Below are 23,226 nucleotides of genomic sequence, written 5' to 3'. Positions count from 1 at the left end.
AGCCCTGCTGCACGGCGCAGAGCCGCGGGCTGTTCCGTGGCCCTGGTGGCCCCGCCACGGCCACCCTGTTGGGCTGATTGCTGGATTCATGCCGGGAGGCAAATGGTTTATATCAACAGCCTTTGGGAACATATGGACACACGGACCTGGCTTAAACAGATCTGGAGTGCAGAGAGGCAATTACCCAAAGAAGCGATTTACCAAAAAAGCACGTGGAGGGATGAGTATTCCCCAGCGGTGGAATTCTTTATTTTCTGGAAGCATTCACTAGGAAATGTATTTCAATGCTGAGCATCCTTTGTATGTGAAAATGCTACTTGATTGACAAATGAGAGGGTGGTTTTGTGCAGTGGTAGAGTGGGGGATCACAGGCCCCGACTCATCCCCTCCCCCACCTCCAGGTGGACCCCCCACCCCAGCTCTGCCTCTAACCGGAGTCTCTGGGCCTCTATTTCCTCACCTGTGGAATCAAGATTATCATAAATAGGGCTGATCTCACATCATAGGTTGTGTGAGGAATAAACAAGATAATACAAGTAAAGTAAATTCACTGCCCCGTGTAAGTAAGGGCTCAATATATGTGGCCGGTGTTAATTCCATAAATACTTGCAGCATGTGCCTGGCACTGCCTGTCCCATCCTTGCCCTTGTAGAGCCTCCACCTGGGGTGTGGGGCCTGGGGGAGAGACGGGCCAAAAATAAAGGCATCCAGCAAGATGATTCCAAACGGTGAGCATAGCTGTGACCCAGACAGCAGGGTGCTAAGATGGAGAATGCGGGGGGCAAGTTCCCCTAAACCTTGGGTTCAGAAGGCGGTGATGCAGAGGTGGCACTTAAGTGGCAGATGAGAAGGAGCAGGCGATGGGCGGTGTCTCGGCGTCTGCTGGGGATGGAGGGGAGCGGCGTGGCCCGAGGAGCGTGTTTGGGGGTGGGGGTGGGGGTGGCCAGGAGCAGTGCTTCTCAGGCCTGGGGGTCCTGATCCAGCAGGTGGTTGGTCTGTTGCGGGGCGATGCCAGGGCTCTGGTGCATGGCTCGCACATGAGTGTCCGGGGCCAGCCAAAGGCAGAGGGGGAGCCGTGTCCACAGGGCAGAGGGCCGAAGGCAGCTGCGAGTTGGGATTTGATTCCGAGGGCCAGTAGGAAACCCGGTAGGGGGGTGGCAGGACCCGAAGGCCATTTTGAAAGGCTCGTTGTGGCTGCTTGTGACGACCTGGTAGGGCAGCAGGGAGACCAGGAAGGAGGCTGGCAGTCATCTAGGTGACGGTGGCTTGGACAGGTAGAACTGACAACACTTGCTGAGATGCTGAATATAGACATCCTTAATAATGTTAATGCAAATTATTATGTTAGCTATATATGTGTGTGTGTGTTTTTTTCTGTAGCATAATGAAAAACTTGGCCGGCCTTTGCTCCCATTTCCTGGGAGATAACCTCCAAACCTCTGCAATTTCTTTTGATAGGAGAGCGGGGCTCTTCCTGGTGAGCCTGCAGACCCCAGTGTGACAGCTGATCATAGGGCGATGACGGGTGGGGCCCCACCCCTGGCCTCGGGTATAGGCAGGCCCAGCCAGATTGAGTTCGACCAGGTGTTGTCCTTGTGCAGACATTTTGGTACCTGCCACGTTGCCATTTCTTGGAGGCATTTGGGGTTGTCGCAGCTGGGGAGGTGCTGCTGGCATCTAGCAGGTAGACGCCAGGCATGCCGCTCACTATCCCGCGATGTGCAGAACAGCCCCCAACCAAGAATTAGCCCGTCCATGGTGCCGGGTGCCGGGCTGAGACGGCCTGCCGTAGAAGTGTCGGAGGTCCGCGGAGCAGAGCGCACCCTCTGTCTCCCCAGCTCCTCGCCCCGGGATAACCACTGCTCCTGGCTTACTGCAGGTCCTTCCAGGCTTCGTCTGTGCACTTACACAGACCTCCAGGAAACCTTCTCACCCCGGAAGTAAGCAAGGTTGGGGAAATGCTCAACGATTAGGACTGAGGCGCACCCAGCCCCAGCCCTAGGGAAGGCAGCTGTTTGTTTTGCTTAATCTGCTCAGTTCCTGCCCAACTCTGGAGGTCAGAGCCCAACCCGAGGGCCTGGGAAGGAACAGGTGGCTTAGAACGTGATTCCCCTGCAAATCGTGATGTTCTTTCTTCAGTCCAAAGAGCCATCTGCATGTCATTTTGGCCCAGATGGTGTCTCTAACTGGGCCTGCCTCGTGACATCTGAGAATCTCAGTGCTGAGCCTTTGGGATAATCTAGTCCCAACCTACTACCTCTTATTTTACAGGTGGGAAAACGGATTTCAATGGGGAGCTGTGGAGGGATCTTGACCCAAGGAAGTGTGATCACATATTCATTTATAAATGAAAATAAAACCCTTTTATAATAAGTAGTCTCAAATTACTGAGTTCTCCATTTCAGATTTTTAATGTGGTAGATGCTGACAGTTTGTAGTTCTGATTTTTTAAATCTTATCCCTGTGTGGCACTGGTCGAAGTAGTTTAACCTCAGGGTTTCTAAATACTATATGTTGCCCCAACAATGAGTGACAAAATTTCCGTCAGTTCACAGCAAATTTAGAAAACTGAAGATAATGCATTACATTTCCCCTAAATCATAATTAATTTCATTTTACTCCAGGAGTCTCTCCGTTGATTTTGGCTGTGAAATTGGTAAGAAATGATGGCCATTGTAGCGGGGTGGGTACTTGTTGGTTTGTTTTGATTCTAAGGACCTTACTTGGTAGAAGAGAAAGATCAAACTCCGCGTCAATCCTCAAGTGTCCAGGGGGATTTTACTGGTCCGTGAACTCCCCAGGCTGGGAAGTGCTGATTCATCTCTTTTCACAGGCTGACCTTGGCATCATCTTCAATGGAGATGGACTTGGAGGTTGTTTTCAGCTCAGCCTTAGATCTGGGGTGCTGCACCCCGACCATGCCCATCACGCAGGCTCGTGTCCTTTAGGAGGCCCCACAAAGCCCCCCGAGCAGCAGGAAAGGTGCCCCAGCCCTGCAGGACCCCACTTGAGAACCCTCAGGTCCGAGAGGTCGGCTCGCGGGCAGCAGCGAGGGGCCCCCACCCCTGGGGTCCCAGCCCTGCCCCCCCAGCAGCCCGTGCCCCTCCCCAGGCAGGGCTGTAACCTCCTGCCCAGCTCCTGTTGGAGGGGTGGGCTGTGGATCAGGGGGGCTCCGTGGGAAGCCGCCCCCCTGTTTTCACAGACCCCTCAGCTGGGTGGTGAAGGGTCCGAGCACCGAGCTAAGGAGTTTGGCCTTTGATTCTTTGGCATTCGGGAGCCTCTGAAGGCTTCTGAGCAGGAGAATAGCAAGTTAAAAGAAAAGACAAAGGCTGTTTCAGGCAGGAAGATTAAAATGGCAGCAGTGCACTGGGCGAACTGGCTAGAAAGAAAGGCCTGGGGCAGGGAAGCCAGGTGGGCACGGGGAGGGGTGAGTGTCCATCCCGAGGTGGGGGCAGTGAAAACAGACAAGGAGAAGCACGAGTGGGCGGATTCGGGCCTGAGGGAGGGAGAGGCAGGAATCACGGCTGGCCGCAGCTCTGAACCCGGATGAGGAGGACGATGTGAGAAACTGCGCCCCCCCCCCCGCCCCCGTTACTTAACGTCTCCCAGCCTCAGTTACGCCATCATAGAGTGGGCTTTCAGGGTGGCCAGGAGGGGAGAATGAGTTGGCACTTGGAAAGGGTTAAGCCCCGGGCCTAAGCGGCGCGGCGGGTGGGCACTGGCCACGAGAGCAGGGCCTTCTGCCAGAGGCCTTGGGAGCCACGGAGGGGTCTTGGCCCAGGGAGGGGGGCCACATGTGCCTGCTGGAGGGCCATGGAGCCAGGCAGGCCAGGAGGCAGGGAGACTGGGAGGAGACCTTTGCTCCCATATCCAGGCGAGGCAGGAGGCTGGGTTGCCCCAAGCAGGAGGTGGGTGCCGCCGTCCAGTATGGGCTCCCCGCCTCTCCGCAGGGCCCAGCCTGCTTGTGGCCTCCCCGTTGGGGCAACCACTGGTGGGGAGGCAGCCGTGTCCTGGCAACCCTGCTATCAGGTCGGTCTACCTGTGTACACAAGCCGTACCCTGGGCCAGACCCCGACGAGTCACCCACCAACCACCCTCCCTACCCCAAGAGCTGCTTGTACCCCAAGAGCTACTTGTACCCCAACGCCCCCCTCCCCCGTCCCTGGCTACTCCCTGGTCCCTGACCCAGCTACTTCCTGACTTCTGCTCCTGCCGCTCTGCATCTCTCATTTTTCCCTCCTCGTGCACTTGAATTGTGTTATTCCATTTTTGCTCGTTTTTCTTCTTCTTTCAAGCTGTGCATTCCTCCCTCGCCCTTCCTGCCCTCCCTCCCCAACTTGTCATCTCACGGTTCTCCCTCTTGGACAGAGTGCAGGGAAGGGAGATGGAGCCCCGCCGGCGTCTGCCTGTCCCACGGGCCCCTTCCTCCTTCCTTTGCCCCCTGACGGCATCTGTTTCCTGGGTGTGTGTCGTAACCTTGGCAGTGACGTTTTCCAGGGCAGGGCCCCGTTCTCCTGCCCTGTATTTTCTGCTGGTGTCTTGGAGGCCTCCCCGACTTGGTGGCTTATATAGCGCTGCCTTTTGGGCAGCATGTTCCAGACCGGCCATAGCCGGGGGAGAGATTTGCCAACTTCCCCCCCTGGGGCTATGTCCTTCCCCAGTCACCACCATGGCCACAGGCCTCTTGTCTTCCTCCAAGTGCCCCAGCCAAGGAGAGCTACTCAATAACTCTGGGATCGAGGCCTTGACTCTGGACCCTGTGTTCCAGAACCTCGCGGGCGCGCGGACCGCCCAGTGTGAGAGGACAAACCCGGGGAAGTCGGCACCAGCTGCTTGCTTTGTCAGAACCAGGCTCGCCACAGAAGAGGGGTTTGTTTCGGTCTTAGTCATTATTTTAAATTTTATTTTATTATATGTTTTTGCTAGGCCACTACAGGGTATTTATGGGGTGATACAAATGAAACCTTGGTAGGCCCAGCAGGATCCGCAAGTTCAGGGGGTGCCTTCTGGTCTCTCACGCGTTGCCCACCTCGGCTCTTATTTCGCAGGTGGGCTCCAGCCCAGCAGCTCCAGTTTACAGCCAGTCTCGCCAGCAAAGCCCACGGGGAGGGGGAAGGGTTCTTCCTTACCAGCATTTCCTCAAGTCAAAGAATAGTGTTCTCGCTGGGTCTGAAGGGCCGTGACCCCAATCGGGGCAATAGGGAGCGCTGGGTGGCCAGGCCCGGCCACACCCAGTCGTGGAACCACAGGAAAGGACGATGCCAAGCAGGTGAACAGGCCACCCAGCAGGTGAACAGGCCACCCAACAGGTAACCAGGCCACCCAGCAGGTGAACAGGCCGCCCAGCAGGTGAACAGGCTGCCCAGCAGGTAACCAGGCCGCCCAGCAGGTGAACAGGCCGCCCAGCAGGTAACCAGGCCACCCAGCAGGTGAACAGGCCGCCCAGCAGGTAACCAGGCCACCCAGCAGGTGAACAGGCCACCCAGCAGGTGAACAGGCTGCCCAGCAGGTAACCAGGCCACCCAGCAGGTGAACAGGCTGCCCAGTAGGTGAACAGGCCACCCAACAGGTAACCAGGCCGCCCAGCAGGTGAACAGGCTGCCCAGCAGGTGAACAGGCCGCCCAGTAGGTGAACAGGCCGCCCAGCAGGTGAACAGGCCACCCAGCAGGTGAACAGGCCGCCCAGCAGGTAACCAGGCCGCCCAGCAGGTGAACAGGCCACCCAGCAGGTGAACAGGCCGCCCAGCAGGTAACCAGGCCACCCAGCAGGTGAACAGGCCGCCCAGCAGGTGAACAGGCTGCCCAGCAGGTAACCAGGCCGCCCAGCAGGTGAACAGGCCGCCCAGTAGGTGAACAGGCCACCCAACAGGTAACCAGGCCGCCCAGCAGGTGAACAGGCCGCCCAGCAGGTGAACAGGCCACCCAGTAGGTGAACATGCCACCCAGCAGGTGAACAGGCCGCCCAGCAGGTAACCAGGCCACCCAGCAGGTGAACAGGCCGCCCAGCAGGTGAACAGGCTGCCCAGCAGGTAACCAGGCCACCCAGCAGGTGAACAGGCCACCCAGCAGGTGAACAGGCTGCCCAGTAGGTGAACAGGCCACCCAACAGGTAACCAGGCCGCCCAGTAGGTGAACAGGCCACCCAGCAGGTGAACAGGCCGCCCAGCAGGTGAACAGGCCGCCCAGCAGGTAACCAGGCCGCCCAGCAGGTGAACAGGCTGCCCAGCAGGTAACCAGGCCACCCAGCAGGTGAACAGGCTGCCCAGCAGGTGAACAGGCTGCCCAGCAGGTAACCAGGCCACCCAGCAGGTGAACAGGCTGCCCAGCAGGTAACCAGGCCACCCAGCAGGTGAACAGGCTGCCCAGCAGGTAACCAGACCACCCAGCAGGTGAACAGGCCGCCCAGCAGGTGAACAGGCCGCCCAGCAGGTGAACAGGCCGCCCAGCAGGTAACCAGGCCACCCAGCAGGTGAACAGGCCGCCCAGCAGGTAACCAGGCCGCCCAGCAGGTGAACAGGCCGCCCAGTAGGTGAACAGGCCGCCACTGCAGCATCCTCAGCCCCTGTCACTCTAGCCTTACAGCAGCTCAGCTTCCCCCGCCCCGCGTGGCCTGGAAGGTCCTTGTGCCCCTGGCTCTAGATAGCACAGCAGCACCCTCCTTGTAGGGTCCCGCGGTGACTTCTTTTATAACAATAAGCATCCCTCAGTTTACCTGTTTGGGATTTCCTATTTGCTATTGGACTTTTTTAAGCAAGGGCATACCTTTGAAGTGCCTGGCCCTGGGTTGCTTCTACAGAGGCTGGACCCTGAGATGCTTGGGACACACCCCTAGTACCTGGACTACCGCCCAGCACCCTGTGGGGGCTCAGTTAAGGTTTGTTGACTGGGCGACTAGAGGGACTAGAGGGAGATGCAAGCCAGCACCCAACGCCTCCGTTCCTGCCCCCCAGGGCCCACCCACAGTGTGCAGCACCGCCTGCGCCCAGCTCATGGGGGACACTCAGGAAATAGTAGCTGATATTGCTTGTTATGACTATTGTTGTTGTGACTACATGGCCTTTGTTTAGCCTGGAAATTTCTCCAGGCTCAAGGAATAGTCCTAGGCTGGGCTGACACCCACCCCTCAGGTCAATTTTTTTTTAACTAAACTTTTTTACATTAGTTTTAGATTTACAGAATTATTGAGACAGTAGTACAGAGAGGTCCCACACCCAGTTTCCCCCATTATGAACACCTGACATGAGTATGGCACATTTGTCACAATTGATGCACCAATATTGATTCATGATTATTAGCTAAAGACCATCTTTATTCAGATTTCCTCTCTTTTTCCCTAATGTCCTTTATCCAGGATACCCTGGTGCATTTAGTCGTCTTGTTGGCTCCTCTGGTTGTCAGTTTCTCAGACTTTCTTGTTTTTGATGCTCTTGGCGGTACTGAGGGTTATTGGTCAGGTATTTTATAGACTTTCTCCCCATTAGACACGGGTGATGTGTTTTGGGAGGGAAAGTGCCATTCTATCACATCAGAGCAAAGGCACTTCTCTCAGGACAATCTGCCTGTTGATGTTGACCTTGATCTCTGGTGTTTGTCAGTTATCTCCACTGTAAAGTTACTCTTTTTTTCCCTCCCTTTCCATACTGGACTCTTTTGGTAGAAACTCGCAGTGTGTGGCTCACACTTAAAGGAGTGGGGAGTTAAGCTCCCCTTCCTGGAGAGCCGAGTATCTCCTTAAATTATTTGGAATTCTTCTGCACAGGAGATTTCTCTCCTCCTCGATTTATTTATTCAATCATTGCTTTAGTTCAGTAGGAACTCATGGATATTTACTTTATATTTTATGTTATAATCTTCTCCTTTAATCAATAGGTTTTAAATCTTTTTACTATGAAGGATTTGAACATACACAAAGGTGACAAAACAGTATAATGGGCTCTTTGTAACCAATCTCCTGTTACTTCTGCATCAGTTTAATTCCATTCTGGGCCCAAATGTTTGGGGTTGGGGTTCCTTCTGGAGCTATAGGCCCTTAAGTGTGGACCAAGGGCCAGGCCTCACAGATATTTAATAACTGCCCCCAAACCCGACCAGGCATCGAGATGATGCTGAGGTCAGGCCGTGACTGCTCTGGGGCTTTCAGGAGGGGGATCTGAATTAAATCTCAGCAGCACCCATTACCACTCAGCGGCCTCTGACTGGCCTCCCACGCCCTCTCCTGTCCCTCCACATGGTGGGGAGGAGAGGGCAGCCAGGAAGTGTTCTGATGATTCAATTTACAAAGATGACGTGCAGACGTGACTAGGCGGGGCCTGGCGCCCAGGAAGGGCTTGGAACTGGGGCTGACTCCCAACCCCCCAACACTGTGCTGTGGCCGCTCAGGGAGGGCCGGATTCCCTGGGCGTGAGACGAGGCTCAGGCCCCCGTGGTCCCCGGGCTGCAGGCGCCAACCTGGGCGATGGACAGGCGCTGGGCCTGCGCCCAGCCTGGCCTCGGCCTCCCGGGGAGGTTGCTTCCTGGCATTCCTCTTGGTTTCTGAATGATCTGGGATGCGCCCTCGTCCCTTTCCATCTCCCTGTCATCAGCAAAGAAAGCCCATTCATGGGCGAGTGTGTGGACGTTTTAAAAGCTGGCTCTTTTAAGGCATGGTGTGGAGGCAGGTCAGAGGCAAGAGATTACGGGGGCCAAGGGCACGGACCCCGCACTCTGGCGATCTGGGTTCATATTCTCTGCTACTCACTAACAGGAGACTTTGGGTAAAACATCTCTGGGCCTCCTTATCTGCATCTGTCACAAGCAACTTCCTGGTGAAGATTAAGTGAAATAATTCAAGCTCAGAGTGAGCATTCAGTCCATGTTCTCGATTTAAAGATGCACGCTTTTGGAAACCAAAGGCCCTTCTGTAAAATGTGTCATCACCCCCTGATTTGTCATCTGTCACACCTGCCTGTGTCCAGGTACACCTGAGGCTCCAAGAGCTGTGCTGTTAGATACCAGAGTGGGGAGGCTTGTCCTGGAAGGCCAGTGAACCCCTGAACTCTATAGGATTTGTGGCCAGCTGAATAATGGCTCCCCAGTGGTGGTCACGCCCTCATCTCCGGAACCTGAGAATACGTTACCTGAAGTGGTAAAAGAGTACATGACCTTTCATGGTTGTGGCAGTTTGATATTATTTATGAATCCTGAAAAAAGATATTTGATTATGTTTGCAAACTGGTCTGTTCCTCTGGGTGTGATACCCTTTGGTTGAATTAGATTCAGCTGGGGTGGCTTTGATTAAATTATCACTATTAGGGCTTTGATTCAGCCACGTCATTAGGGCATGCATCGTTGAGTCCCTGCCCCTTTGGGCACACACACAGAAGTTAGATACACAGAGAAGATACACAGAGGAGGAGAGTTCCATAGACATGGCAGAGGCCCCAGGAAGAGAGACGAGCCATTCCCTGATAGTCTACAGCTGACCAGAGCAGCTGAGCCTGGAAAGAAATGAGCTCTGGGAAGAGAGACAAGCCCTATGCCAGCCTACAGCTGAGATCAGAAGAAGCTGGACCAACGAGCCTTGAGAGGAAAGAGGAAGGCTGAATCCTCGCAGACATGGCCCGCCATCTTGTTTCAACACGTGGGAACAGACTTTGGGTGAGGATGTACCTCTTATGGTGCCTTGAGTTGGACTTTTTAGGGCCTGGTAACTGTAAGCTTCCACCCCAAATAAATACCCTTTATAAAAGCCAACAGATTTCTGGCACTTTGCATCAGCACCCCTTTGGCTGACTAATACAGTGGTCATCCCCTCTTTCTTTGGAGATGTGAGGAAGTTAAGGCTGTTGAGATAGGGAGATTATCCTGGATTATCCAGTGAGCTGAATATAATCAGAGGTGTCCTTAGAAGAAGGAGAGCATCAGAGAGGGCCACGTGGCGGTGAGGCAGAGGTCAGAGTGATGCAGTTGTCGGAAGACAATGGTGAACCAAGGGAAGCAGGCCGCCTCTAGCAGCTGGTGAAGGCAAGGAATGGATTCTCCCCTAGGGCCTCCAGTGGGAATGCACTTCTGCAATCACCTTGATTTTAGCCCGGCAAGACCCATTTGAGATTTATGACCATCCAAATTATAAGAGAATACATAATGTGTCATTTTAAGCCACAAAGTTTGTGGCAATTTGTTATAGCAGCAATAGAAAAATAATACCTCCTATCAACTCAGCCATGTATGCAGACTTTTATCTCAAAAAGTAGATGTGCTTTTCGAAGGGATTGGAGTACTGTGCTCTGAAGATGGAAGAGGAGGCCAGAAACCAGGAATGCAGTTCTAGAAGCTTGAAAAGCCAAGGAAATGGATTTCTCCAGGAGGAACTAGCCCTGCCAACACCTTAATTTTAGACTTCCAACCTGCAAAACTGTAAGAGAATAAATATTTGCTATTTCAAGCCACTAAATTTGTGGTAGTTTGTTACAGCAGCCATAGGGAAACTAATACTTTCTCAGGGGTGGGCCTGTAGCTCTTGATCAGCTTTTCGGCTGCGTTGATATCCAGAAGGTGAACGTTCTAGGGTGTCCTGCGTGGCCCCAGGTGTTGCACTGCTGGGTCTTACTACAGCCACAGCCCCAGCCTTCTCAGGCTTCCGTGTCCTACATAGCACATCTGAGAAGCCTCACCAAACAGCCTGCCCTGTCACCCTGGGAGTCCCTAGGTTAGGGCCATGCCAGGTGCTTGCAAAGCATGTCTCTCTGGTCCTCCCTCACGCCTGACACTGGTCTCTGGGTCCCTCTCTCTGAGCTGCTGGTGCTTGCCTTAATGGGGAAACTGTCTGCAGTTCCAGCTACAGGATAGGTTTAGGCACTTCTGTTTGGGGATAAACCTCTTAGCAGCTACTCAAGGTCATAGTCTGATGCCTCACTTGGGTTTCTCCTTCACATACCCAGAATAGCAACAGCCTTTCCACAGCGTCCTCCCTGCCTCACCTGGTTTCCCACAGCACATGACAACAGCTAGCAGGTATCCATGTGCCTGTTCTGTGCAGACCTGGCATAGGTTATTTCACCGGATCCTCAGAATTACCCTGGAGAGTAATTCATTCGAAAGAAGAGGAAACTGAGGCTCAAGGAGGCCAAGTGCCTTGCCAGGGGCATACAGAATTAAACATAGGTCGGACAGACTCCAAAAATCCATGTGTTTTCCACTACCCCTCTCTGGTGTGCTATTCATTCATTCAACAATTATTTATTAAGCTCCTGCTACATGTGTCAGGCCTGTTCTAGGACTGGAGAGAGAAAGCAATGGACAGAACAAATATAAATCCCTGCCCCAATGGAACTCACATTCTAGAATAGCACTGTCATATAGAAATAAAGTGCAGACCATATTGTAATTTTAAATTTCCTAGTAACTGCATCTTTTAAAGAGTACAAAGAAGCAAGTAAAATTATATTTTCTTTCTCCTGATACACCCAAAATATAATTTTGACATGTAATTAATAAAAAATATTAATGAGATACTCTCTTTGTCCTACTGAGTCTTTGAAATCTAATGTGTATTTTCTACTCTTACAACCCGTATCAATTCTGAGTAGCCATATTTCAGGGCCAATTGACAAGTGTAGCGAGTGGCTACCATATCGACAGCACAGCTCTTGCGGGAAGCAAATTCCCACTGGCCATCTGGACTGCGACCTTGGTGCAGTTGATGTAGTGTCACTCAGTGGAGCTTAGCAACCCTGTGTCCTTCCATCAGCCCGTTCCTCCATGACCAGCTTGGGATTGCCCTGGCCATGGTGTGCTCTATGGCTTCTGGAGGCTGCGCTGTCATGAAAGTAGGGAACCAGCAATTCTTTGTAGGGTGGAAGAGTAGCTGAGCCTGAGCTCAGAGACTTGAGTTATTGCAGCCCTTGGTGTGGGCCACATCATTGTCTCTGTCTCCTGCAGGGCCACTCTCTTATATCATTGTTATTATATTTCAGTTTTTATTTCCTCTTCCCCTCCATGGGCAACCATCCTATTCTATTTAATGAGTGTCTTGTTTGTTATGGTTTTGTGCATATATCTTTCTAATCTACATTGATAGTATTGTATTCTGTTTTGTTCTCTTCTTTGCTTTTTTCATTTGGCCCTTTTATTTTTCTGAACATCTGATTATTGAGACTCTTGTCCATGCAGTTTGTTCCACAAGCTGTCATCTAGTTCATCTTCTTTAGGATACCTCTGAGGAACTGGTTTGCCCTTCCTCTAGCTCATCTTCTTACTCATCAACTCTTCCTTGAGTTATGAGCTTATTACAGGCTGGTGCTTGATCCATCATAGCTCAGGTTGTCCTCTATGAACAGATACTGTCATTACTCATTAGTCACATGGTTCATCTCTGAGACTCATGGAAGAGCTTGCCCAGGTCACACACCTAGTTGGTACAGTGCCAGGTTCTGAATTCCGGCAATCTGAGCCCAGCTCCCACCCAATTCTACTACTACCCAACCAAGTACAACCAGCTCTACTACCCCCTGACTGACCAGTCCTCAGCATTGACCCAGGGCATGCCCCAGGAAGATTCCTAGGAGATACGGCTTGCAGGGACATCATTGTCCCTGGCTTCTATAGGACTTCTGTCTGATATTATTATTTTATTCCAGTTTTTATTTCCTCTTCCCCTCCATGGGCAACCATCCTAGTATTGTTAATGAGTGTCTCGTTTATTATGGTTTTGTGCATACATCTTTCTAATCTATATTGACAGGATTGTGCCCCAGCGGTCCTGACCCACCTCTTTGTTGATTATATATAGGTCTGCAGAGACTTGAAATGACAGTGTAATCATGAGAAGAACCTATTGTCTTAAGAGATGTGCGGAGGAAAGCAGTCCTCAGCCCTGGGTTTTCATATACATCCACATGGCTGCATGGCCATCTTGTCCTTTGCTTCTGACTGCTGCAGCACTATACATTGTGCACCACCTTATTTATGCACCCATTTTCCCACTTGGAGACACCCAGCTTGCTATCAACCCCTGCCACCACAGGTAATGCTGCAGTACGCAGCCTACACACGTCCCCTGTTGGGGTCATAAACTCCGGTGCGGCCTTTAAGTGGCATGTTGGAGCTGGCTTGCACTCTTTCCAAAAGCTAATTATGTTCATCTGCAAATCAGAGCCTGTTTTTGTTGTTGTTTTTGGTTTTTATTGTTTTTTGTGTATGTGTGAGAGCTAGTTTATTAGCACTCCCCACACCACTGTGATGGGGTATACGAAGACTTAATTAAGTATCCCCAGAATAGTGATGAGAATGGTCACCCACTCCTACATCTCATTTTCAAAAACTATTTTCATATATGAGATGTATGAACAAATTGCCCATTAAAAAACAGCCCCATGGGAAGTGGATGTGGCTCAAGCGATAGGGCTTCTTCCTACCGTATAGGAGGACCTGGGTTTGATCCCTGGGGCCTCCTGGTGAAAAAGAAGAGAAAATGTGCCTGCGCAGTGAGCCAGTGCCCGCATGGCAAGCCGAGGGCCCACACAGTGGGCCAAGTGCCCACGCGAGTGCCCTCGTGGTGAGCCAGTGCCCGCGCGGCTAGCCAAGTGCCCAGGCAGTGAGCCAGTGCCCACGCAAGTGAGTCACACAGCAAGATGATGACACAACGAAAGAGAGGCAAAGGGGAGAGTCAAGGTGAAGCGCAGCAGAGACCAGGAACTGAGGTAGCGCAGCTCACAGGGAAACTCTCTCCACATCAGAGGATACCAGGATCGAATCCTGGTGAATCCTAGAGGAGAGAGAAAGAGAAGACAAAAAGAGAAAGAAATATAGAAGATCACCCAGCGAATGGATACAGCAAAAACAGCAGTTGGGGGAGGGGGAAGGGAAGGGGGAAAAATAAATCTTTTTTAAAAAATCCATAATTTTTAATTCACTTATTAATTCAGGCAGTTGGCCCATGATATATTGTGCAGAGTTCTAAAAAGATGTTTGACTTGGAATTCGGTTTCTTGTCCTGGCTCTTCTTTCTTCTAAAGTCTGTATTCATCAGAGCTCTTTCAGCTGCCAGTGACAGAAAACCCAATGTAAAGAAAAGACTCTGGTCACAAACCTTCCAAGGGCTGGTCCTCAGGTGTAGTGGGATTCAGGTTCCCAAACAGCATCATCGGGGCTCCTTTTCTCTGCCCTTTGCTTTTCTGCATTTGTCACCCACAAGCGTATATACAAAGAAGGAGTGTCTCCTTCTCAGCAAGTCCAATGAAAGTGCTGAAATTTGAAACTCATTGACCCAGCTTGGATCATATGTCCGTTCTTGAATCAGTCACTGTGCCCAAAGGTGTGGAATGACCCGATTGGCCGGGCCTGGGGCATGTGCCTACCCCTGGAGCCAAAGCTAGGGTTCAGCCACACGGACTGAGAGGGGGAGGGACCTTGCAAAGGAAAATCAGGGCAGCGTCACCGGCAGGAGTGGGAGTGGTTGCTGGGCGCAAAGCAGCAGTGTCCTCTGCAACCTCTCTAGGGTGCTTGAGGCTGACCATTGCCCCCTCCCTGTTGGAAACCCCCTCCTGCAACCTCTGGACCCTGTGTTCTCCAGACTTCTAGGCCCCTCGGACTGACCTGTCTCAACTCAAGACCTGAAAACCTCTTGGAACTGGGGAGGCAGGTGGGAGGTGGTGAGTGAGGGCCCACGACAGCCCCGGGGAATCTAAAAGTCCCCTTTCTCATGCTGCACCATGTCCTGGCGCTCAGGGTATACCAGGTCCTGTACACTTGCTGTGGATAAAGCTTTTGCTTCTGCGTCCTGGGAGGTGGTCACTGTCTATTCTAACCGTTACTGGTCCGGTGTGGCATTTAATTCCAGCCTCTGCGTTGGCTGTGCTTCAGCCTCCCTGTCAAGTGGGCTCGCAGGGCTGTTGGGAGCACTAGATGGGGTTGAAGTTGGGGGTTGATGGATTCCTCTAGGTTCTTGGCTACTTTACATAAAAGAATTTAAGACCATGACGGTTTAGTTAGGCTGGCAGTTTATTGAGAAACAGAAGAGAACAGGAAGACACACCTGAACCTGCAGGTGCGGGCTCCTCTGGGCAGGCAGAGTGCTCGGGGCTTGGGGGGCTATCAGTATTAAGCTCCTATTTACGCCTCCCTTTCCTAATGTTGGGGGCGGGGCCCCAGCTGCTTGCCGTTCTGATTGGTTGACCCACCCGTTGGTTCCCCAGGGGGCCAATGGTGAGACGCCCGAGGGTATCCAGGGATCTCCCTTGACCCCAAACAAGATCTCATTCCAATCAATGGGGTTCTCATGGCCGGGGTCTCGCGGGGTCTGCCCGGCAGCCTCTTTGGGGGCCATCTTTCTCTCAGGGGTTTCCAGGCGGGGTTCCATGGCCACATGTTTCGTGCTCACGTTTCTCTGCCAGGTCTTAGACTCATCTTCCCTTTTCCTAAACTAACCTGCCTCAGGATGATGCATGGAAGCATTAGCAACGCACTAGGGACTGTGAGCACTCGGTTAAGGGTGGATCTTGTTTTATTATCCAGCACGAAAGAAGTGCTGAGCTCTGCAAAGCAAGCCCCCTCCTTGGGCTGTTGCCCGCCTCCCCCCCCCCCCCCCCCCCCGCCCTCTCCCACGGCTGCCCCTTCCTAACCTGGCTTCCAGTTTTATAATTAAACAGCCCAGTGTCAATGATTTACAATATGTCCAGATGAAGATCTTGAGTTGCAGGGAACTAACTGCATGACTCACACAGGGAAGTTGGTTTTTATGGAGGGGAAATGACACTGAGGAAAACCAGGAATTCTGCCTCCTGACCACAGAGGAGTGAAGTCATCCGAGAGAGGGTTTCCAGCAACCAGGGCCTCGAGAGGGGATTTCCCTGTGGGGCTGGAGGTAGGGGGCCTGGGAGGCAGTGGATGGTGGGGCAGACATCACGAGTGTCTAGTTTGAATCTTGGTGCCATTCACGGTGCGACTCTGAGGAAGTTGCTTAACTTCTCTGAACTTTGGTCTCTTCCGTGAAATGGGGAATATTCTAGAAACTCTCTTAGGGTTCTTGAGAAACTCAAATGAGAGAAAACATGCAACGCTCCCAGCCGTGCCTCGCACTTGGTAACTCTTAGGAGGATTTTCATGCTTCCAAAGAGTAATGGGAAAAAAATCAGGTGCATCAAGTGACTCTTAAAAATCAGAGGCAGGAGGGAGGCCCGAGCCTGAGCAAGCAGCTCTGGCTAAAATGCTTCATATAGGAAACGTCGGTAGGACGCGGAGAAGTAAGGGAGGGGAGAGTCCGACAAGCTCAGTTTGGGCGCTTGGCAGAAGGATTGGGAACCTCTTCTCTGGAAGCAACATCGCTGCAGCTCGAAAGGAAAATGCCCAGATATGGGCAGGACAAACGTCCTCCAACAGCGTCCTAATCTCCACGGCCAGGGCCGGGCCACCAAAGGTCTGGGAACGGGCCTCCTGCGGGACTCAGCCACAGCGGTCCACCTCTCTTTTCCGTGCACCTCTTATGTTTTTTGTTTCTTTTATAAACCCTGACCTAATAAGCACAGAAAATAAACCTTGGCCTCATAGTAAGGGCTTTGAAACAATAGTATCGAGCCCACAGAAAACGAGTGCCCTGTTGACACAAGCCTGAGAGTGCCTTTATCATAGTTTTTATCCCAGCAAAGTTAGAGCAAGTGCACCCTTGGCTCCTTAGTGGAATCGTGGGTTAAAATGTAAACCCAGTAAAGGAAGTCCTGTTTGCCGAGCCTCTCTGAGACCTGGCCACAGAAGGAGTGAATGCAAAATTCACCCAAAATTCTGTTTTATCAGCATCCTGCCCAGTGAAGTCAGTGCCCAGGTAAGTGAATGGTCCGTGTGGCGCCCCGTGTGAAGGCATAACTACAAGTGCTGTCAGGATTAGTTTCCTGCAGCTGCTGTAACGAACACTACGAAGGTTGTTGATTGAAAACAAGATCTATTCATTCTCCCACAGTTGTGGGGGCCAAAATCCGGATCGGTTCCACTGGGCACAGGTCAAGGTGTCGGCAGGGCTGGCTCCTCCTGGAGGTTCCAGGGGAGAATCGCTGCCTCGCCCTCTCTTGCTTCCGGAGGCTTCCGTGCTCGTGACCGCTTCTTCGCATCACTTCACCCTCTTGTTCACCTTATGTTAGGTGATTAGGACCTGGGTAGCTTCGGGGACCGTGGCTCAGCCTGCCACACTGCCTTTCCCAAATTCGGAGAGGGACAGACAGCCTGAGCTGGACTCCGGGGGCCTGACCTCCAGGTTCTTCTCTGCCCCTAACTTGAGGGCCCGTAAATTAGTCCGTTACCTGCTCCAGGCCTCTGTAAAGAAGGGGCGGTTGTTCGCCTGCCCCCACAAGCCCTAAACAGCAGCTAACGTGTTGAGAACACTTGCTCTCTGCCCGCCCTGGGTTCAGCCTTTTAGGGTATTAACTCACTGACTCTCCAGCTTTCCTCCTCCGGGAAGCCGCCAGGCCTGCTCCTGCTGGGAGCCTTTGTGCTGGGGGTTCCCGCTGCCCGGACCAGCTCTTCCCCTAGAGGGCCACGTGGGCGCCCGCCTTACCGCCTTCAGGTCTGTGCCCAGAGATCTCTCTCTCAGTGATCGTCAGTCCTGAACCCCGTATTCAAAACCCCTGCCCCCCTCCCGCTCTCCCCGCTCTCCTGCTGTCTCGTTTCCCTCCAGCCTGGATCCCGTCTCACTTGCATAGAATTTGCTCCATCGGGCTGGTGTCTGGAGCAGGGGCAAGGTGTCCAGGCCGCTCCCATCACTCCTCTATCCATAGCACTAAGAGCAGCCCCTGGCGTGCGGAAGGCGCTCATAGAATATTTATCCAGGGAGCGGGTAAATCTAAGACCCCAGCGAGGTCGGCGCCTGTGTGATTCCCCTTCCACAGGCGGGAGCCCTGAGCCCGCGTGGAGGAAGGACCAACTTTCCAGGTAACTGCTGAGTGACCAGGCATGGCCCGCACCCGCTAACTGGTGGGCTGACCTGGATCCTGCCCCCTGCGGTTCCCTGACATGCAGGTCCCCGTCTTCCCTCCTCTATGAGAAACGATTGCTGCACGGTGCCTCCTGGGTCGCCGCCCAAGGGCGCGTGCTGTGTCCAGATGGCACCTGGGGCCACACAGGCCTGGCCAACAGCCAGGAGCACAGACCTGGGGCTGTGAAGTGGGACACGCACCCCGCTCGCCTCTGTACCCCTAATCCTCCCGCCACCACCCCCAAACCCGCCCAGCCAAGTTTCGGGCATCAGTCGGCTGCCCAGGTCTTGTATGGTTGGCTGTACCCAGAGGGCCGTCTCCGTGGTGGGAATGTGGAGCCTGTCCTCGTTACTGAGAATTCTGCCCTGACTTGGTTACCCCATGGAGGAGGCAGGCCTGGACAGGGGGCTCTGCAGACAGAGCTACCACTTACTGAGCTGGGGGACCTGGGGCAAGTTTCTTACCCTCTCTGTGCCTCCGTGATAAAATGATTGTTGGGTTGAATCAATGAGCTAATCCACGTAAGGCATTTAGGATATGCCCAGCCTGGAGGCAGCGCTGGTACAAGGCAGCGGGCGTTTCTGTGGCCGTGAGCTGGGGGCTGGGGGTGGTTTCAGCACTGCTTGCCAGAGGAGGGGTGGCCGGTGGCAGCGCCATTCCCAGAGACACCGATGCTAAGAGGCTGGGAAAGGATCGAGGCATCGGGCTCCCTCGAGTGGACGGGGACTGGAGACCTGGCTGGCGCCTGGCATCCCGCAAGCCGAGGAGGACACGGAGACGTCACCTTCTCCGAGAAATCTTGACTGTGACCAGGGCCCTCGGGGGTCTCCGGCACCAGCCCCAACATAGGGCCACCCGCCAGGCACCTGCCTAGAGACGCCAGGTCGAGGAAGCATATCTGGTTGGTTAACTTGCTCTTCCATTTACGGCCCTGGAGTCTCCAGAAAGAACTTGTCTTCCTTAATTTCCCCCAACACTTCAGCGGATCAGCGCGGAGCCTGGAGGAGCCAGGTCTCATGATCTAACCAACATCTCGTGAATGTCGGCTCTCTCCGTGAGAAGTGCTGCCTTCGGGGAGATGTCCCCTTCCCCATCTCCGTGGATTACTCAGGCCGAACCCTCCCCTGAGAACCTCAGTCTCCTCCTATCCCGAGACACCACCCATGGAAATTATACATATACGTCAAGGCCCTGAAAGCTGCTGCTTCATCTTCCTTCTCGCTCTCCCCAAGGCGAATCTATTGCTCTTTCCATAGCCCATTTTAGCAGTACAACTTGGTGGCTAAAAGCATGAGTTTCAAAATTAGACATACCTTAGGCCTGCCTTGTGCTGGCTTTGTGGCCTTGGACAAGTTGCTTTACCTCTCTGAACCTCCATTTCCTTATCTGTAAAACAGAACTGATAGTTATTACATGATTAGGGTCTGGCAGAGTTGGCACCCAACACATTCGCTCTTACTCTGATTTTGACTTCCCTTCTGTTAGGAAGAATCCCCTGTCTTCCTGCTGGATTGTGAAAACAGGACTCCCGCTTCTGTGTACTACCCCACCCCCAATTCCCTAGTATACTGCAGGGGCCGAGGAATTGTGTGACTCAAATGCTTTAAGAAGTCACTTGAAAAGGAGCATGTACGTCCCCCTCGCACTTGCAGGATTGGAACGCCGCCGAGGGTAAACAGGCGGTGCTCGCCCTCGGTGTGACGCACTCGCGGCTGGCTGGCAGGCCGGGCCCAGGGAGCAGCCCACGTGGACTCGGGCTCCCGGGAGCCACATGATGCGAGCAACCGAGGCGGCCCTCGGGGTCAGCTGGATTTGGCTGTGACTCTTAGCTGCTGCTTACCCACCATGTGAGCGGAGGCCAAGCACTTCGCCTCTCTGAGACTAATGGGTGATGGGGCTGATCATCCTGGAAGGCTGGTCGGGAGGATTGGAAGACCCTAGAAAGGGTGCCTGATGGCCAGGAGCAGCAGCTGCTGCTGTTGTTAGGGCTACTCCTGGAACTTCTGTCTCTCGTTCTAGCTGCTTTTGCACATTGTGTAACCTCCTCCTTTTGCTTTCTCCATTTGCTCTCTCGGACTCAGGCAGCCCTCCTTCTACTTTTGTGACTCATTTGCACATTGCTTTTCATCATTCCGGAGCCCAAAAGCTAAAACATCCCCGCTGCTCAGTTGAAGCAGGAACCTGACACCCCCTGACCTTGGTCCTTGGGGAGCTGGCCCGAAACTCCCTCCCTGTGGGCCAGCAGCGGTGACGGCTCAGGGACTTTCTTCTCAGCGCCCCATTCAATTGGACTGGAACTTGGTGAGAAAAGTGATTGTGGGCTGAAACTTGGCAGAGGGGACCCTCTGAATTCTTCCTTTGTGATGCGAATGTAGTACAGCCTGGTTCATTCCAGTGGAGCCCCGGGATCCCTTTCCCAAGTATGTGGATTGGCAGGAAGAGGTGGGTGCTCCGAGAATGGTCAAGGAGCCTCTTTGTCATGGGGCTGGTCACCCTGCCAGACACCTGCAGCTCGGAGCTGTCACACCAAAGCCGCCACGCTGGGCGCGTCCACAGGGCGGAGCTCAGTGGCCACGAGATTGCCACTTAGTCCGTGGGGCCTCAGTTTCCTCATCTGTAAAGCGAGGGGTCTGGATTAGCTCCCTGGTTTCTCAGCTGTGTTCCGCAGGGCTTCTGGATTTCAGCAGGGCCAGGGCATGGGGAGGGTCAGCCTTTGCCCCATTTCAGCCACAGCAGGTGCTTTGTTCAGCTTATAGTTAAATTGTTTTTATAGTAGCGTCATGGAGACTCCATTTCAGATGTAGCGATGACCCCCCCCCCACCTGGATCTCAGCCCGGTGGCACACTCCAAAGTCCAGAGCTGAGACCACCCCACCCTGGGGACAGTCTGCTCCATGCTGCCCCACCCCCACAGAGGGCCCCCTGTCTTGGGTGGGTCAGACACATGTGTGTGGGTGAAGGCAGCAGCTGCCCAGGTTAGGGGAGTGAGGCTCTCACCATCTCCTGCTGACTCCCAGTGTGCTCCAAAGACCAGGGAACCCCACAACATCTAACCCCACCAGCGAATAGCAGGAGAGCTGCCTTCCCTGATCAGAATGGAAATCCCGCCCAATCTGGGCGCCTCCGCCATGCGGCTGACAAATCACTCACATACAGATACGAGATTTGGGTACCTGGGTACCCTTGAAAGTTGTTTCTTAATCTTACTAAACCTCTCGCCCTCAGTGCCAACTCAGACTGGCTATTTCCCTGAGTGACACGGGGACATTGGTTAAACTTTGTGCCTTGCCAGTTACTCATTCATTCTACAGATATTAAAGAGCCCCTTAGGTTCCTGGCATACCAGGCTGGGTGCTAGAGTTGCAGTGGTAGGGAAGGCAAGTGAGAACCTTCTCTTGGGGACTTTACACTCCAGTAGGGAGACAGTCAGCCAACAAGAAAACAAAACCAAATTTATGTTTGATTGTGATGGAAAGTCAACAAGGAACCAGGCAAGGTGCTGGTGGGTACAGGGGTGAGGGAAGGGATGTTTTACACAGCGAGGTCGGGTGGTTCATGAGCCGAGAGACAGAAGTAGGAAAGACCTGCCAAACAAGAGGCAGGTGGAAAAGTATCAGGCAGAAGGACCAGTAAGTGCAAAGGCCCTGAGGCAGAGAGGAAGCTACTGAGGGTTAGTGAGACACAAAGTCATAGAGAAGCAGGAGCCCCGTTCAATCTGGGGGCGTTTGAAGGCCATGGCATAGGAGTTCGGATTTTATGCTAAGTGTAAAGCATTTTTGGAAATTCTTATTATGAAATATTTCAGCCAATCAAAAGAGTATTATAAGATATGTGATGTTTACAGAATAATAGTAATAAGCAAATGCCCGTGTCTCCTTCAGAATTTCCCATGCTCAGTCCTTCCTAGAGGTAACTACTATCCTGAATTTTGAGCTTATGATATTTGCATTTGTTTCTAATATTACAAAAATAGAGCAATCTATTATTTGGTGTTCCCTGTCTTTGGATTTCATAAAATTGGAAACATGCTGTGTGTACTCTTCTATGGCTTTTCTGCTCAGCATTATGTTGGTCAGAAATACCCACATTAGTGCATGTAGCTGCATACACCAATGCACCATTTTCACTGTTGCATAGTACTTCACTGCAGGACGCTGTCATGGTGTATCCTTTCTGCTGAGACATGGAATTATTCCATTTTCTAATGTCAAACCAACCCTGCATTCGGGATAGACCCAGCTTGATTGTGATATGTCATGGTTGTTCTGAAACTGTTATAGTCCATTTGCTTCTATTGTATCTTATTTGAGATTTTTGCTTCTGTATTGGCTGGTCCGATTGGCCTGTAATTTTCCTTTTTCATCTTATCCTTTTCTGGTTTCAGTGTCAAGCTTGTACATTCCTCACAAAAATGACTGAGCGAGTGTTTCCTCTTCTATTCTCTGAACACTTGAATGAGATGGAGTTCACTTCCCCTCAAGTTTGTGATAAAACCATCAAAGCTAGGGAAATGTTAGCAACCCTATTGTCATCCTTCTGCAATCCAGGGTTTTTTGTGCAGGATCTCGGCTTCTTTGGGGACCATTCTTCATGTATCTACCCCTACCCCACCTCCTGCACCTGCCCCCCCCCCCAAAAAAAAAGCCAAAGAAAATCCATGCCTCTGCCATGGACACCTAAAATTGAAGTGCTCACAACGTACTTAGAAAGCTGTGTCTCCATGGTTTTTTACAGGTGGATCCTGAACTCCAGACTTTAGCATGAAGAGTTGTTTCCAGGCCCGTCCGGAGTCTCCCCAGGTAACAATCTTTCTTAAAAACCCAGCGGCGGGGTCATTCACTTGTCCTTTAGGGCTGCATTGAATGTGGGCAGGGAAGGGGCGCACACCAAGGATCTGGAGTCCGGCCGAGCCAGGACCCCGGGACCCCGGGCCATCCGGCGAAGCTGCTCCGTTTTAGGAACACGTTGGAAGCCACGTGGTCCAACTGCTCTAAGCACAAAATTAGCTTCTTTCCTTGTTTTGAAAGGGAAAGAACAGCGAACTAAATATAGCACCGGCGCTGCCCAGGGTCAGCGAGCCAGGCACAAGGTGCGCCTCCAGCCAGCTGCACCTTCGCGCCGGCTGTCCACGTCCAGTGAACCCGTCGGAGCCCCCGTCTCCAGAGGGAGGGCGGCCTCTGATGAGCCGTTTTAAGCTACCGCTGGGCACCTAACCTGCCATCAGCCCCCACACCCAAAAACTTTATTTCGCTTTCTTATGTTAAATGCACATTTCTATGTTTTCCAA

General features: G+C 52.8%; 1 protein-coding gene across 5 annotated transcripts in view; it reads left to right on the top strand.

Annotated features, from left to right (window-relative positions):
* TMEM51 (transmembrane protein 51) overlaps window positions 1-23,226 on the top strand; it is a 62,228-nt gene that overhangs the window by 31,626 nt on the left and 7,376 nt on the right. For 3 of the 5 annotated variants that reach the window (XM_071217774.1, XM_004472178.5, XM_058304352.2), the window contains exon 2: window positions 22,674-22,738. The gene's annotated coding sequence lies outside the window, so the exon portion shown is untranslated. Of the gene's footprint in view, window positions 1-14,303; window positions 14,631-22,673; window positions 22,739-23,226 lie in introns of those variants that run through there. The other 2 variants (XM_012530521.4, XM_058304353.2) reach the window with 1 other exon arrangement.

The sequence above is a fragment of the Dasypus novemcinctus genome, chromosome 9 (genome assembly GCF_030445035.2).
Source record: "Dasypus novemcinctus isolate mDasNov1 chromosome 9, mDasNov1.1.hap2, whole genome shotgun sequence".
In the NCBI taxonomy this organism is placed as follows: Eukaryota; Metazoa; Chordata; class Mammalia; order Cingulata; family Dasypodidae; genus Dasypus; species Dasypus novemcinctus.
This window is presented reverse-complemented; position numbering and strand designations above follow the sequence as displayed.